We start from the raw sequence: 13,679 nt of genomic DNA, 5'->3' as shown, positions 1-13,679 counted from the left end.
CTCAAGTGAGAGTCGTGTTACTTCCTCCATTTCAAATGGGTATAGATACAGTTAATTCTTTTAAATTTTAATTATAAATTATTATTTTTATTAAGTTTGAATATTTAAAAATAACATAGATATATTTGTCTCAAAAATTACTTTATAATAGTATATTTTTACTATGTTTTATCAATATATTATAATAAAAAAATAGTTAAAGTTGTATTTTAGAGACTATATTGATATCAAAACTATATTTATTTTGGACGGGAGGGATTACTTATGTAGGGTTTGGTTGGTTAAATGAAGTTGAATAGTATGTGATGGTGCTAAACGGGACAGTGCTGGATAAGGTGGTATAAGTAGGTTATTTGTTTGGATGTATAGAATGGTATAAGAATGTGTTTGGTTGGTTGTATGAAATAGAATGATTTGTATAAGATTCTGTTTGATTGATTGAATAGGGAGATGTTGAATGCACTATATAGTATGATAAAAATGTATATAAATAAAATATTATAAATAAACTTACTTTTTCACTAGCTAAAAATAATTTTAAAAATTAATCATATGAGAAAGAATATTGTGATTTTTTTTTCAATTTTTTAAGAATTTATTTTAGGGTCTAACAATTGTTAAAAGTTATAAAAGTAACTTTTCTCAGAATTAGTTTCAATTCTAGACAGTTTTTTTATAAATCCAATTAAAATAGATTATAAAACATGTAATTTCTTTTTTAATTTTTATGCAACAGAGAACCACTATTTGATTTTTGGAAATTTTGGGTACAGTTCATATGCGATTTTACTGTTCACAGTTTGGGGAATTTTGAGTACGGATCATTGTATGGTACGACTCGGACCTAGATGGCTTAGCCGAATCAAATTCACCGAACCATCCGATACAACGTATTAAAAGAGTATCATTCGAATCTAAATAACCTCGTTTTGTATCGATACAATCCATCAATCCAAACAGATAAATAGTCTTCCATTCCAGATCCATCTGTATTTAGATGGGATGGTGCATCTAACCAAACACGTTAAAAAAAGTGGGAGTCGTGAGCGTGCCGGCACACAACACACATGCGGCCAGGTCAGCCACGGCTCCGGGCTTTGGCGGGCGGGCGCGCTAACGGGTCGGGATCAGGTTAGGCGGTAGGCAATTAGCTCTGCTCGTTTCAGGTCCAACTTGGAGTGTATACAATTTTGCCGATTCGTTGTCGCTTAAAAAAAGGAAAAAATTTGGTGATTCCCGAAAAATCTGTTGTGGAGTTCTTTCGAGATCACCGTGTTTTACACCGTGCCTTACAAATTACATTCCGATTAATCATGAATTTGTGGAAAGATAGAATCAAACTGTGCGGTCATTAGTGAGAATATGGTTCATAAGAATTGGGTTTATCTCTTTTTTGTTCCTTCCGCGAAAGTCAAACCTTTTATAAGAAAGGGCCAACGGGCTCTCCATAATTGGGTGAAGGCATTTTTGCTGCCTCTGAATTTCCGCTTCAGAATATTCCCAGCTTCTCTGCCCGAGACGCCAGATTATTATCCCTCTATCTGTGACTCTCTCATAAGCAAATAAATATATATTTCGATTTAGACAGCCTTTTTAGCGCACACGATTACCTGCTGTTTAACAAATCGCCATATTGCTGCTGCCTCACGTCTTCACCTAATCTACGGCGCCCCCTAACAGAATGAACGACGACTCGTGAATTACATCATGGTTTTTTGAGATCTGCACTGAGATTAGGACACGTCTGTACTGTAGCTGTACTGTTTACAGAGGCTGACAGCAGGCCCGGAGAGAGAAAAAGAGGAGTAGAAGGTAGAAAATAGGGTAGCTGCTGGAGATGAAAAAAATAAGGGATGCTGTAATAGTGATAGGGGATGCTGTAATAGTGTTTTTGAGGATGAAAAATTTAAGATAGCTGCTGGAGTTTAACTCTAGGTCACAGGCAAAGTGTGGCAATTTGAAGTTTTTGTGGAAGCTTCCGGATGCAGATCTGGATCAGAGTTGCACGCTTACGATGTTATGCGTGCGTGCGTCCCTGTCGCCGTGGAGTGACTCGCTGTCCCGTACCATTGGATCTACCTCGCAGTGCTTCTCGCCGTCAAGAACACATACTGTTTGGAAATTAATTATCAGTGAAAATAGCACATGATCAACCGAGAGGATACATACTATTACAGACAGCACTAGAGATATGACCTTTGTTAATAAGGTTAAGCTGAACTCTATATTCCCATCATATAACTACGGGTGCTCTTTCCTATTTAGCTATACCGGTTTAAGATCTGATCAATCGGTCGACTGCCTCTCATCCTTCGCTTGTTGTAATATTTTATCAGCGTCTGTGACACCCTTTTGCACTCCATCACCTACACACCTCGTGTCTGCGACCTTCTGTCATACTCTAACACTTGCACACCTCGTACACGTGCCCACACGACACGTCTTGTCACATGTATGCCAATACATCCGACGCCTGATCGAAACTTCGGTCTAGCCTTGCTGAATACCAGATTATTTGCCCTCGCTGCTAACTATCTACCCGGGTCATCATTAAATCCGCTTGTTGTCGTCCAATCTTGGCTACCATCACCTATCTGCACCTTGACCGACCCATCTCCTGTCCGAGCGCCTTTACATGGACTACACTGGCGATTTTTTTATATATTTTATTTCTTTAATATTTTCAAGAATACACAACCGTTTCAAAAAAGCGCAGGTCTAACATACCGTCGTCCGTTGAACGGGCGAAATCTTGCGGGCCCTGGCGATCAACGAATTAAATAACCGGAGAGAAGAAGATCTCACCCGTTTAGCGAGCGAGATCAAGTTCTCACCCGCTAAATAGGCAAGACCTTAGTGGCGTTTCCACCGCGCGGGCCGACCCAAAAGGTCTCGCCCGTTGAGGGGGCGAGACCTTTTGGGTATTTAAATTGGCACGCCGGCCCTAACGATGTCACACCTCATTTGTTTCCCACTAAGCCGAGAGGAGAGGAGAGGAGGGGAGGGGAGAGGGGAAATTATGTGACGAAGTCCTGCTGGAGGAAAAAGGCATGCTTTTATTTATTTATTTATAAACCCGGTAGGATAGTCACTAATGCTGGGTTTTGATATAGGTTAGATGCTAGATCTAGAATTTTTTTATAAATCTGGTAGGATAGCCACTAGACATAGGTTAGAGTGTAGATCTAATTTTAGAATTAGGGTTTGATATAGTTTAGCAATTAGATCATGTTTATATGTATATTTTAGCAATTAGATGTAATATTTAGAAATATGTTAGGTATTAAATGTAGGTTTTAGATGTAGTGCAGTTATAACTGATGCGGTAGATGTAGGATTTAGAGCCGTTTGATGTACAGTTTGGAAATATTTTGTTGCAGTATAGATTATATGATGTGCTATGTTTATAATGAATTTCCATTGTAGATGTAGTTTTACATAATTATTTATGTTATGTTGCAATAATGTTAGGGGTTTTATCGATGGTTGTCAGGTATGTCAGATATGTAGTAGTTTAGGATTTTTTATGGGGACAGAGAAATATTATACGGTTCGGAAGGGGTAGTACTGTCCGTATTTCAGTCAATGGACAAGGGTATCTCCAGACTTATGCATAAAAGTATCAGATACCTGTATGTCTGATGCAGGGTTTCAAAATAGACTCCGAGATTCAAGAAATGACCATTAATATTGTGGGCAACCATTACAGAGAAGGTGTGTACTAGGAGGTGTTCCTGCTTCGAAAAGATGAAGTGTGAAAGAGGTACTTGCAGTATGTTATGCACAGAGGTTAGCCTCTTATGTTGCTTGTGCAATGGAAGAATAAGGAGGCAATTGGGGAGATGTAGGGTGGGGGGTATGTGGAGGAGGAGGGTACTGAGGAAGAGTATGAAGAGGATGTCGATCCAGGTAGTGCACATTCACCGGATTATTCGAATGAACCTACCTGTGAGGTAGATGAGGGAGAACGAATTACTTCTCTAATTGAACAAATGGAGCGGGATTATCGTGAGGCTAACGAATCACCTAAGTATGACATCTCAGATGATGAGGACGATGCTCCATTTCCCGCGGACTGGGATAATCCCAACTTCAACAATCTTGTGGTGAATGAGGGGAATCAAGTGACCTAGGAGTATACGCAGAATGAGATGACTCAAGGTGCTAGGTATCCTACTAGTCAGGTATGAAGGCTACTGTGACTCAATAGGCGACATCGCTTTCGACGGCAGTTTTATGTTGTAAAGTCAACCAAGAAGGAATATGATGTCAAGTATGCGAATGAGGGTTGCCCGTGGCGGGTGCACGGCTTCAAGGGGAAGTGGGTTAACTATTAGGAGGCGTTAATTGTGGTCAAGCACACTTGCATGATGGACAAACTTGAGCCCAGCCACATGAACATAACGTCATCCTTTGTCTCCAATGTGATGTAGGCCCATATTGTGAACAATTTTGAACTACGAACCAGGGTAAAAAATCAGACAAATTGAGGATGAGTACAAGTACACTATCAGCTACAACAAAGAATGGAGGGTGAAGAGGAAGGCAATCGAGATGAGGTTCGAGACCTACGAAGCGTCATACGAGAATCTACCACATTTACTGCAGACCATTGCTCGAAGGAATCCGATGACGTATTATGACATTTATAAGTACTCATTGATGTCCAAACCTGACAAGTACGTCCTGAAGCAATGTTTCTTTGCAATAGGGGCATGTATCAAAGCTTTCGAGCATTGTCGTCATATCTTGTGCATAGACGACACTTTTCTTCCTTGCAAGTTCACGGGACAGATCCTAATGTACTGCACCACTAGCTAGACGTCCTGTGCAGCAGATCGTTCCACCATACCACCTCTCGTACTCAGCTAACCAGGTGAGAGCGAGGAGGCACAGGGTCCCGAGGATGGATGCGACTAGGGACCTCGTCCCTAAGAGGGGACGTAACTTGTAGGTAGCTACCTCATTGTTATTTTCATGGTGTCATGTAATTATCTTTCTTCAAAGTATTATGTTATTGTTACTGTCATAATATCTTCCTTCAAAGTACTCGTACAACGACCATTTTATAACAGTGGCATGAAAAACATGTCGACTGAACGCACGATGGCATATACGATACCCTTTGTGTTGTACTGGCGCTTCACCTGACATGTCTTAGGGAATGAAAAACAGTACACATCAAATACGAAATTAAATCCTCTGCCTACCGCAAGATCATATCGATATTACTCCATGTTGTTCCTGTAACGCCCAGGGTAATTAGATTACCCGAAACTCTGTGTTTCCACTGTACTTGTCTCATGATCAGTAGCAAGTACACACGGTTACAATAGCAATATCACATCCATACATTTTACAAGGTGAATATGTTTAATTGGATTAAATTTACAACATTACGACTAACCGATCTACAATATAAAAGGATATGCAGCGGAAAAATACTATGAAATAGATCCAAATATCTAGAAGTGTGCCACAATGCTGCCCACAGGCAAATGACTGGGAGTTGAATCCAAGAAAGACCCGGTGTCGACATTCCCATAATTTCCTAGCATTATTTCTGAATAAACAACTTCAGGAGGCAAGCTATATGTATTGCAGTGATACAATAGATGAAGGTTGAATTGAAGGATGATCAACATGTATAGTTTTGCATAAATGCAGTGACAATTTGGAAAGTACACATAATAATAGATTCGCAACATAATTTAAAGAGCATAAAATAAATAACAAAGCAAATAAATGAACAACAATAGCTTCATGTCTACCACACACCATGAAGATCGTTTCTCCATCTAGACATACGCAAAACTCATACTAGCGCCTACAAGTGAAACCCGACATCCCAAAACAAATAATCTAAATTGTGCAACCTTTCCTAAGGGGCTCTTGACCGTAAGCTCAGCTATTCAAATAGATTTATTACTCTGCAGAGTTTGTACACTTTACCCACACGACATGAACTTCCCTTTGGTGGTACCCGTCGATACCGTACACTCTACATGTTGGGTGTACATAAGGTGTCATGACAAAGCCATTACACCGTTTAATGCTGGGTAGCCAAGTGCGGAGAGGATAAATGCTGAAAGCATATCCTAACCCTTGCTCTTCCCGATTAATATTAATTCCTCCTTTACTTTTTAAACTAAGTACCCCAGAGGCGGTCCCACTAGTCTGGAGGGTATTAATCGTTGTGTAGGCAAACTTTGGTCCCACGCATATAGCCATGGGAGTCCCTTCAGATGCACCCACCTCGTGGATTACCCGCACATACACACCAAACTCCGAAGAAGTAAGGGTAGAATTACCCGAGTTAATAAGCTAGGGCCGTCATCCATACCGGCACATGTGGTTGTACTGATCCCTTAGTTTTGGGTACAAGATACTGGTCCTTATACAACACGAGTAGGTCTCCACCTATACATTCTTCTGTGAGACGACGCTCACCTTCTGACACACATTGACATAAACTTGCTCGAATCTGAACAACTCAAGTTTCTCAAACAACGACTTAACTATTTTAACAAATCTTTCCATATCCCAAGTGACAGTATGACAACAAAATAAATTACCGTAGACAACGGGCTAAGCATTTCTATCGCACCTTGGTCCGATTCTACCCAAGTGACATTTTCATGTCAATCCACAGCCTAGGGTAACAATGGTAAGGTTAACAAGTTCAAAGAGAGTTGACATTAGGTCAAGACTACTATCCCAATCAGCAGTTTTATAAAACATCTACACAAGCATAATAAAGTTTCATAATCAATGCATAAAATAAATTTGAATACTGGATCCAAAATGATCAAGGGATTGCTTGCCTCTCACCTTTGTGGTATTTCTGCTCTCTATTATTCATCACCGATCGCACTCATGTTACACGCCAAATACTCGATCGATAAATACCAGAAGCACACATAAATTCGTCTAATAAAATCCACGGCAATGAACACAAAATATTTCTGCATGAAAATAAAGAATATGGTTTTAGATGAGTTTTGCAATAAGAATCTTGTTAATCGGAGTATGAGTGAAATGTATTTTTCTTGTATAAGGTTACACCAACAAAGATTGTTAGAAGTTAACAATGTGAGACCAAAACATGTGCTAAAACAATGACCAAACTCATTTAACATGCTGGACAACATTTTTCCTACAAAATAATCTATTTATAAATATCATTAGAATTGGATTCACAAAATTTAGACATTCCAAGATTTAAATGATGAATTAAAAAAGATTGAGCACATTTAAATCATCACAAAACTTAATTTGAAATTTTCACGAGAACTTGCATATTTATACTTTAGTTATCGACATGATAAAGCTAATAAAAGTGGTTTCACATTTTTAGGATATTGTATTAATTACTGTAATTTAAATAAGCTGAAACAAATTTAATTTATTAATTAATTTTCGGAAAGTATTGCATGAGTTTTAACATTTTTAACATGCAGAGCACGACAAAACGAAACTAACAAACTTGGTTTCATATTTTTCTAAGTTGTATTTATTTTACTACAAATTATACAATTATACAAGTTCCAGTTATTTTGAGCAAAAATTGAACAGTACTACGGAGGCTAGATGGGAGCAGTGGTTAGACCATGGGCTTGCCGGAGGCATCGCCGGCTGCGGGAGACGGCGTGGTTCGGCCGGAGAATTGCACCAACTCATCGAGCACACGAAGGCGAACTGGTCCATGTGCTTCTTGGCCGGAGAGCCCGACCAAAGCACGGGCGGCGACGGGTAAGGCCGCACGGGGCGCTCGGTCCTCCGGGAGCACCGCGCCGGCGATGGGCCAGGGCCAAGGGGGTGCACGTTTTACGTCCAGGGGATCACAGTTGGGCTCTCCATGGTGCAAGTTGGCTTAGAGAAGCTGTGGAGCGGTTGGTCGTCGATGAGATGCTTCGGTGGTGGCCACGGTGATCGGCAGAGGAAAAAATGGCCACGACAGCGCGTGCAACTGCGGATTTGCGGCGAGGATCAGTCAAGGAGGGGCACAAGGTAGTGAAGGAGTCATGGCCAGGAGGAATCGACGTGGGCTCACCGGAGGAGGAAGAATCGTGGCGGCGGTGCGCATCGTCTAACGGCCGGAACTGGAACAGGCTGCACGAGCTCGCGGGCGAGGGAACTGACAATGGGGCTTATGTGATGATGGAGGGGCTCCATGGGGTGCTCCATGCAGTAGCTCGGTGACAGAGAGGCTGAGCAAGGTAGCGGTGAGCTCGACTTGCTGCTCGTTTGGCTGAGGGAACGATGAGAGAGAGAGAGAGAGAGCAGGAGCCGGAATGCTGCTGCTACTCCGGAGGAGCTCAGTTGAGCGAGAGTCCGAGCAAGAAGAGAGGGCAGCTTTGTTGTCAAGAAAGATATCTGAGGGAGAGAAAGGATAAGGATGAGGGGGACATCGTATGGGAGGCAGCATGGTCGTCGTCCGTGGCTGACGATTAGCACAGGATGCGGCATGGAAGGAGAACGGTGGTGCCGAAGCTTCCCGTGTCTGACAGTTGATTCTTTGGTTGATTTGAGTTAGGCCAAAAGAGAGTAAATGGGCAAAGAGAGAGAATGTGGCCCTAAGGTACGAATCTATTTTTAATTAAGAGTACTTTGATTTTTGAAATCTATTTAGATGCGCTCTAAAATTTCTACCAAAATACTACAGACCGTAAAGTGTATCAGCTTAAATTTTTATAACTTTTGGCTAAACCAAATTTTCTGAAAATTCAAAACAAGATACTAGGCATAAAGAAACATGAATTTTGCTGCATAGAAAAACTCAAGAAAATAAAAGAAAGAAAATCTCATAAATACATTAACACCAAACAAATCAACCATCACAAATTGAACACACCAAACGAATTCTGAAAGAATCAAATTTATACTCTAAAATTTTAAAGAAACTCGATCTCTTAGAAATTAAACCCGTAGTCTCGCATTAACAATGATTAATTATCTCAAAAACTACAGCTTATGATTTTGGGATGCTACAGTTCCTCCACCCGCCATGCGAGGTGGGATATAGCTTCTTCTGATATTTCTGGCTCTCTTTTGTCGTAATTGTTCCTGTAGTTCCTCGATGATGACATGAAGGTGACGGATATATTCTTGTATGTGTGATTCTATGCGTGGGTCCATCCAATACTGGAACCCACAATCATCCGTTGGGAAAAAAATTATAGATGAGATAAGTACATGGTGTTGAGAAAATAGGAAAGAAGGTGAGTATTATTTTTTCGTGCTCTGAAATGTGGACAACAGAAAAATCGACGTCCCACGTCACCGAAATACTTATAAACTTAGACTACAATATCATCTCCATGTCGACATGGTGGCCAAAACGAGCAAGGAAGAGCATTATGATTTCCATAAAAATCTCTACCATAGACGTCTAAATGGGGGTGTGGAGGTGGTGGATCGATGGGGCCATCTAGAGGATGAGGATACACCATTCTCTCTTTTCAATTCGAGGTCAGGAGATGTGTGGGTAGAGAATCGATTGGGTTGTGTTTATATACAAGACGTCCCGATGGTAGTGGATAGATGCGACAACACATGTTCTTTCTTTACATTGTTTTGCAAAATAGATGCAATTATATATATACTCAACTTTCTGTAAATATCATTTATCATTGAGTAAAAAGACATCATCATTAAAGACTCCAAACAAGAACATGATACTTTAGACATGAAGTTACCACACGTCTTAGCTTTTAGCATGAAATGACAACACCTTCTGCAGCACAGCATCTCTGTTGTGACTCACACTTTAGACACGAAGTGACCATATGACTTATCTTTAATCATGAAATGACAACATCTCTATCATGACTCGGGCTTTACACATGAAGTGACCACACGACAGAGCTTTAAACATCCTATCCTATAGCTTGGACACATCCTGACTACTCACAGTAAAATGATGAAAAAAACACTCGCCAGTGACCTTATCCATTCCTCTATAGTACCACACATATTTCTTTCTCTATCGGCGGACGCTTTCAACATCCGCACGAAAGGAATCCCTGAGACCCACCCTGGTATCGCAATAACTCTCCCTCCAACACACTCAACAGTTCCTGGCATTATACCCCCCTTATGTATATAAGGGTAACTCATCCAAAGCTACTTCTTCTCCAACACAGTCCAACACAATTCCTTCCATGACTTTTGGGTCCAGCTCTGGGTCCAACAAGGGTATGGGTAAGATGGGCTCTTACGAGTTATGCCACGACATCCTTGACAGATGCAAGCGTGAAGATGAAGAGCGAAGGAGAAATGAAGACCAAGAGTAGTAGAAGAGGGAGTTGGAGTTGGAGATAGAAAAGCACGAGGCATGCATGCCACGGTACGACTGTGGTATAATAACAAGCCTGAAACTATTCTCGCTTGCCACGGTTGCTTGGTTCTGTTGTGGGGTAAGTGTGAATGACATCCTACCATGCTATGAATTTTATCTAATTCACCTGCTTCCCTCTAACAGTATGACAAGCCCAGGTGCAAGTACGAATGGTACGCGAATGAAGAAGAGTATGCAAACATCAACTACGGCTATGATGAGGCTGAGGCAATGAAGTGCGTGGATGTTGAACGGCCGAAGATGAAGCTACATGAGCTCAATGAAGAGTGGTACATCACTACATACGGTAACATGCAGGTCCTTCACAATGTGTGTGTGGCGTATCGGCTGTGCCGAGGCCTGTGGCACACAGAATGGCATAAGGGTACGTGTGCAGCAAGCCCTACACCCATGGATGCAACTTCTAAGAGATCCGCTGGGAATATATGGATGATAAGCCTCCGTTTTTTTTCACATACCCAGTAGATATTTTCTTGCACCCAGCAATCTATCTTTCCATAAGGCATGCTTCGTTTAGCGATAGAGTACTACATGCCATTGTAACTTATCGTAGAATGTGTACGAGTCGGTGCATATTGCCTTATGTATTGTACCCACAAACATGCAATTAATGCTTACGATGACCCTTATTTATGATGTATTTTACTTTCTTCAATAAAATGGTCGGATTTTATCATTGTACCAATACGTTTTTTCTAAGTCCAATACTTTCATAGGATTCCTTGCCTTCCATGGAGAGACAATAATAACTCCTTGCTGAATTTTTACATAATGAAATGACCACACCAAGCAATAATTTTCACGGGAAATCTCTGCCAAGCATCAATGTCATAACTTTTTCAGCTTTCACAGTGAATCCTATGCTCCAGCCCCCATGCAAGCCCATGCACTCAGTCCATGTACCAACCCCAGCTATTATAAATAACTCCACTCTCATCCATTGATACACCACTCCTTCCTCAGCCCTCTCATCTGCAATATCTTTCTTAGCTCCACCAAGTCTACCCAAGAAACATTGGGGATTTTTATCCCCTAGGGGGTCAAGCCACCGATGTGCTTCTGTGGTGACCCTTGTAGGCTTCGCGAGTGATAGAACATCTCCTACACATATGGCCTACACTTCTTCATGTGTGCCAACTACCAATACGACAAGTGTCGACATGTATCATATGAGTACCCACCAGTATAGCGATATAGATCACTTATGTGGCACTTTCCATATTATTTCATGCACTGTCTTACTAATATCCCATCTTGTTTCATTTGTTCAGTCTCCCTCACCTATCTGTGACTTCATAGAATGACTCTACATGGAGCAAAATGAGCACTAGAAGCAGTGGGTCGATATGAGCATATGGTGGAGGAGGGAAGCATACAAACGCCAGGAGTACGAGCAACATTAGGAGGAACTATGACTAAAGTGTTAGGAGGAGAAGCTCATGAGGAAGACAATGAATGAGCACGCTGCGGCTGAAGCAGGTGAATTAGAGAGAGAAAGGAAGCGGGAGAGGGCCCGTTGCACTAAGGCGCACGGCCCTGAAGCCCCGCGAAAGAGCAAATATCCTAGGTGCACTCAGTAGAGAGCATCTATTGTAACCCGACATTTTTTATTCCCTAAGGCATGTTAGGATTAGCAGCGATACGTTATTAGGTTAGTATTTAGGCGTACCGTACATGCCAACATTTGTTGTCGTCATCTCTTTATGGTTATAGTCCTTTCGCGCAATGACGTTAAACCCTATGTTACATGTAATGTTTGTCAGCGTATGTAACCTCCGTGCCAAGTTCTATGCTAATAGTGCTTCAAAACTACAATTGTTCAAAAAAATAGATTTTGTATCCTCCCAATATAACTTCACTAAAAAATCAAATAACTAAACAAATGTCGACAAATTTACATCGAACCATAATTTTCAAAATAATAACCAATGTCGATAACTATTTACATAACTAACATTTCTCGTCGAATAAATGTGCACTATTTTCAAATTGTTGTATACAAAATATTAAATTAAGAAAAATAAGATTTTATATATGCACATATCGTCCATTCAGCAGGTGAGATCAAGTTCTCGCCCGCTGAACGAGCGACATGAATGTCTCGCCTGTTGAACGGGCGAGAACAAGGTCTCACCGGCTAAACGGGCGAGATCTTCCTCTCTCCAGTTATTTAATTCGCAGACCACTAGGGCCCACAAGATCTCGCCCATTCAACAGGCGAGACCTTGTTCTTGCCCGTTGAACAGGTGATGGAAGGTTAGACCTACGATTTTTTGAAACAAACGTGTATTTTGAAAATATTAAAGAAATAAATATATATATATATAAAATTCCTACACTGGCTTCGTGAGATGAACTCCTGCATGTGGACCTTAGCAGCATTCCAGCCTGTTTCATCCGCGGGCCTCACACCACCTGGATCAACTCCATGTGCGCTGCTCCCACGGCCCAACCACTAGGTACCGCACGCCCTACCTCTATATTGTGCTCTCGATCATCCTGCTCGGGTGGCCCAAGCACGCCAGTGCCTGCTAGCAGCCTAGCAAGTTGCCAGCGCAGCTGAGCCCACTTGCGCTCGGTTGTAGGCTAACCTGCCAGTCCATGTGTACCAGCCACAGCCTGCCACCCACCAGCAAGTAGATTGAAGCACCAGGGGCCACACACACGCACGCCACCGGCCCATTTGGACCGCACGGGCCACAAGCCGCACTGCTCTGGTCTGCTGCACCTGGGCTCTGATGCGCCCCCACGACATCAGCAACTCTTCGCATAGACCACATGCCGCCTTAACTGCACGGCCTCGTGAAGCGCTGTTGAGCCCACGAGCCAGCCATCGTGTCATACACGCCATCCTAGCTGAGCCGCCTCCAACTCCAGATCGAGTCCCAGCCTGTCAATTCTCCGGTACACTCGATCTTAGGCACCAACGAATTGAACTTTAGCAGGAATCCAATTGACCTCCTGTGCGCCCCATAAACTGAGCCGCCCGTATCTTGATTGTTGTGCCCTCCGTGCAGGTTTCCCATGCTCCTGGCCAATTCCCACTCGGTTAGGCTCTCCAGCGCCTGGCTGCTCCAACCCACGTGTGCTCTGCCTGCCAGCCTGCATAGTCGTGCACGCATCCTGCTCGATCTCTGTCACGCGCACAAAGGCTCGCCTCGCGTCAAGGTGATCTGTGCGCACGTCGCATCCACCTATCACCTGAGTCACTTCAGTCCCACATGTGACTAATTCGCTCCAACTCCCACACATCTGTGTGTCTCCGTGCTTCCATGAACCATCCTTCCATGAACCCGCACCATTCCAATCTGCGCTTGCC

At 42.3% G+C, this 13,679-nt stretch overlaps 1 long non-coding RNA gene across 2 annotated transcripts; it reads right to left on the bottom strand.

The window, feature by feature from the left end:
• Positions 1–5,326: 5,326 nt before the first annotated feature.
• LOC133930743 (uncharacterized) lies at positions 5,327–8,404 on the bottom strand. 2 transcript variants are annotated; one of them, XR_009911794.1, is made up of 4 exons: positions 8,054–8,404; positions 7,610–7,969; positions 6,832–6,965; positions 5,327–5,551 (listed from the first exon to the last, which is right to left on the bottom strand). It is a non-coding gene; the product is annotated as an uncharacterized LOC133930743 (long non-coding RNA). The 2 variants fall into 2 exon arrangements; XR_009911795.1 differs by having other exon boundaries at positions 7,610–8,404.
• Between the last annotated feature and the right edge of the window lie 5,275 nt (positions 8,405–13,679).

This window comes from Phragmites australis, chromosome 10 (assembly GCF_958298935.1).
Source record: "Phragmites australis chromosome 10, lpPhrAust1.1, whole genome shotgun sequence".
Lineage (NCBI taxonomy): Eukaryota > Viridiplantae > Streptophyta > Magnoliopsida > Poales > Poaceae > Phragmites > Phragmites australis.
This window is presented reverse-complemented; position numbering and strand designations above follow the sequence as displayed.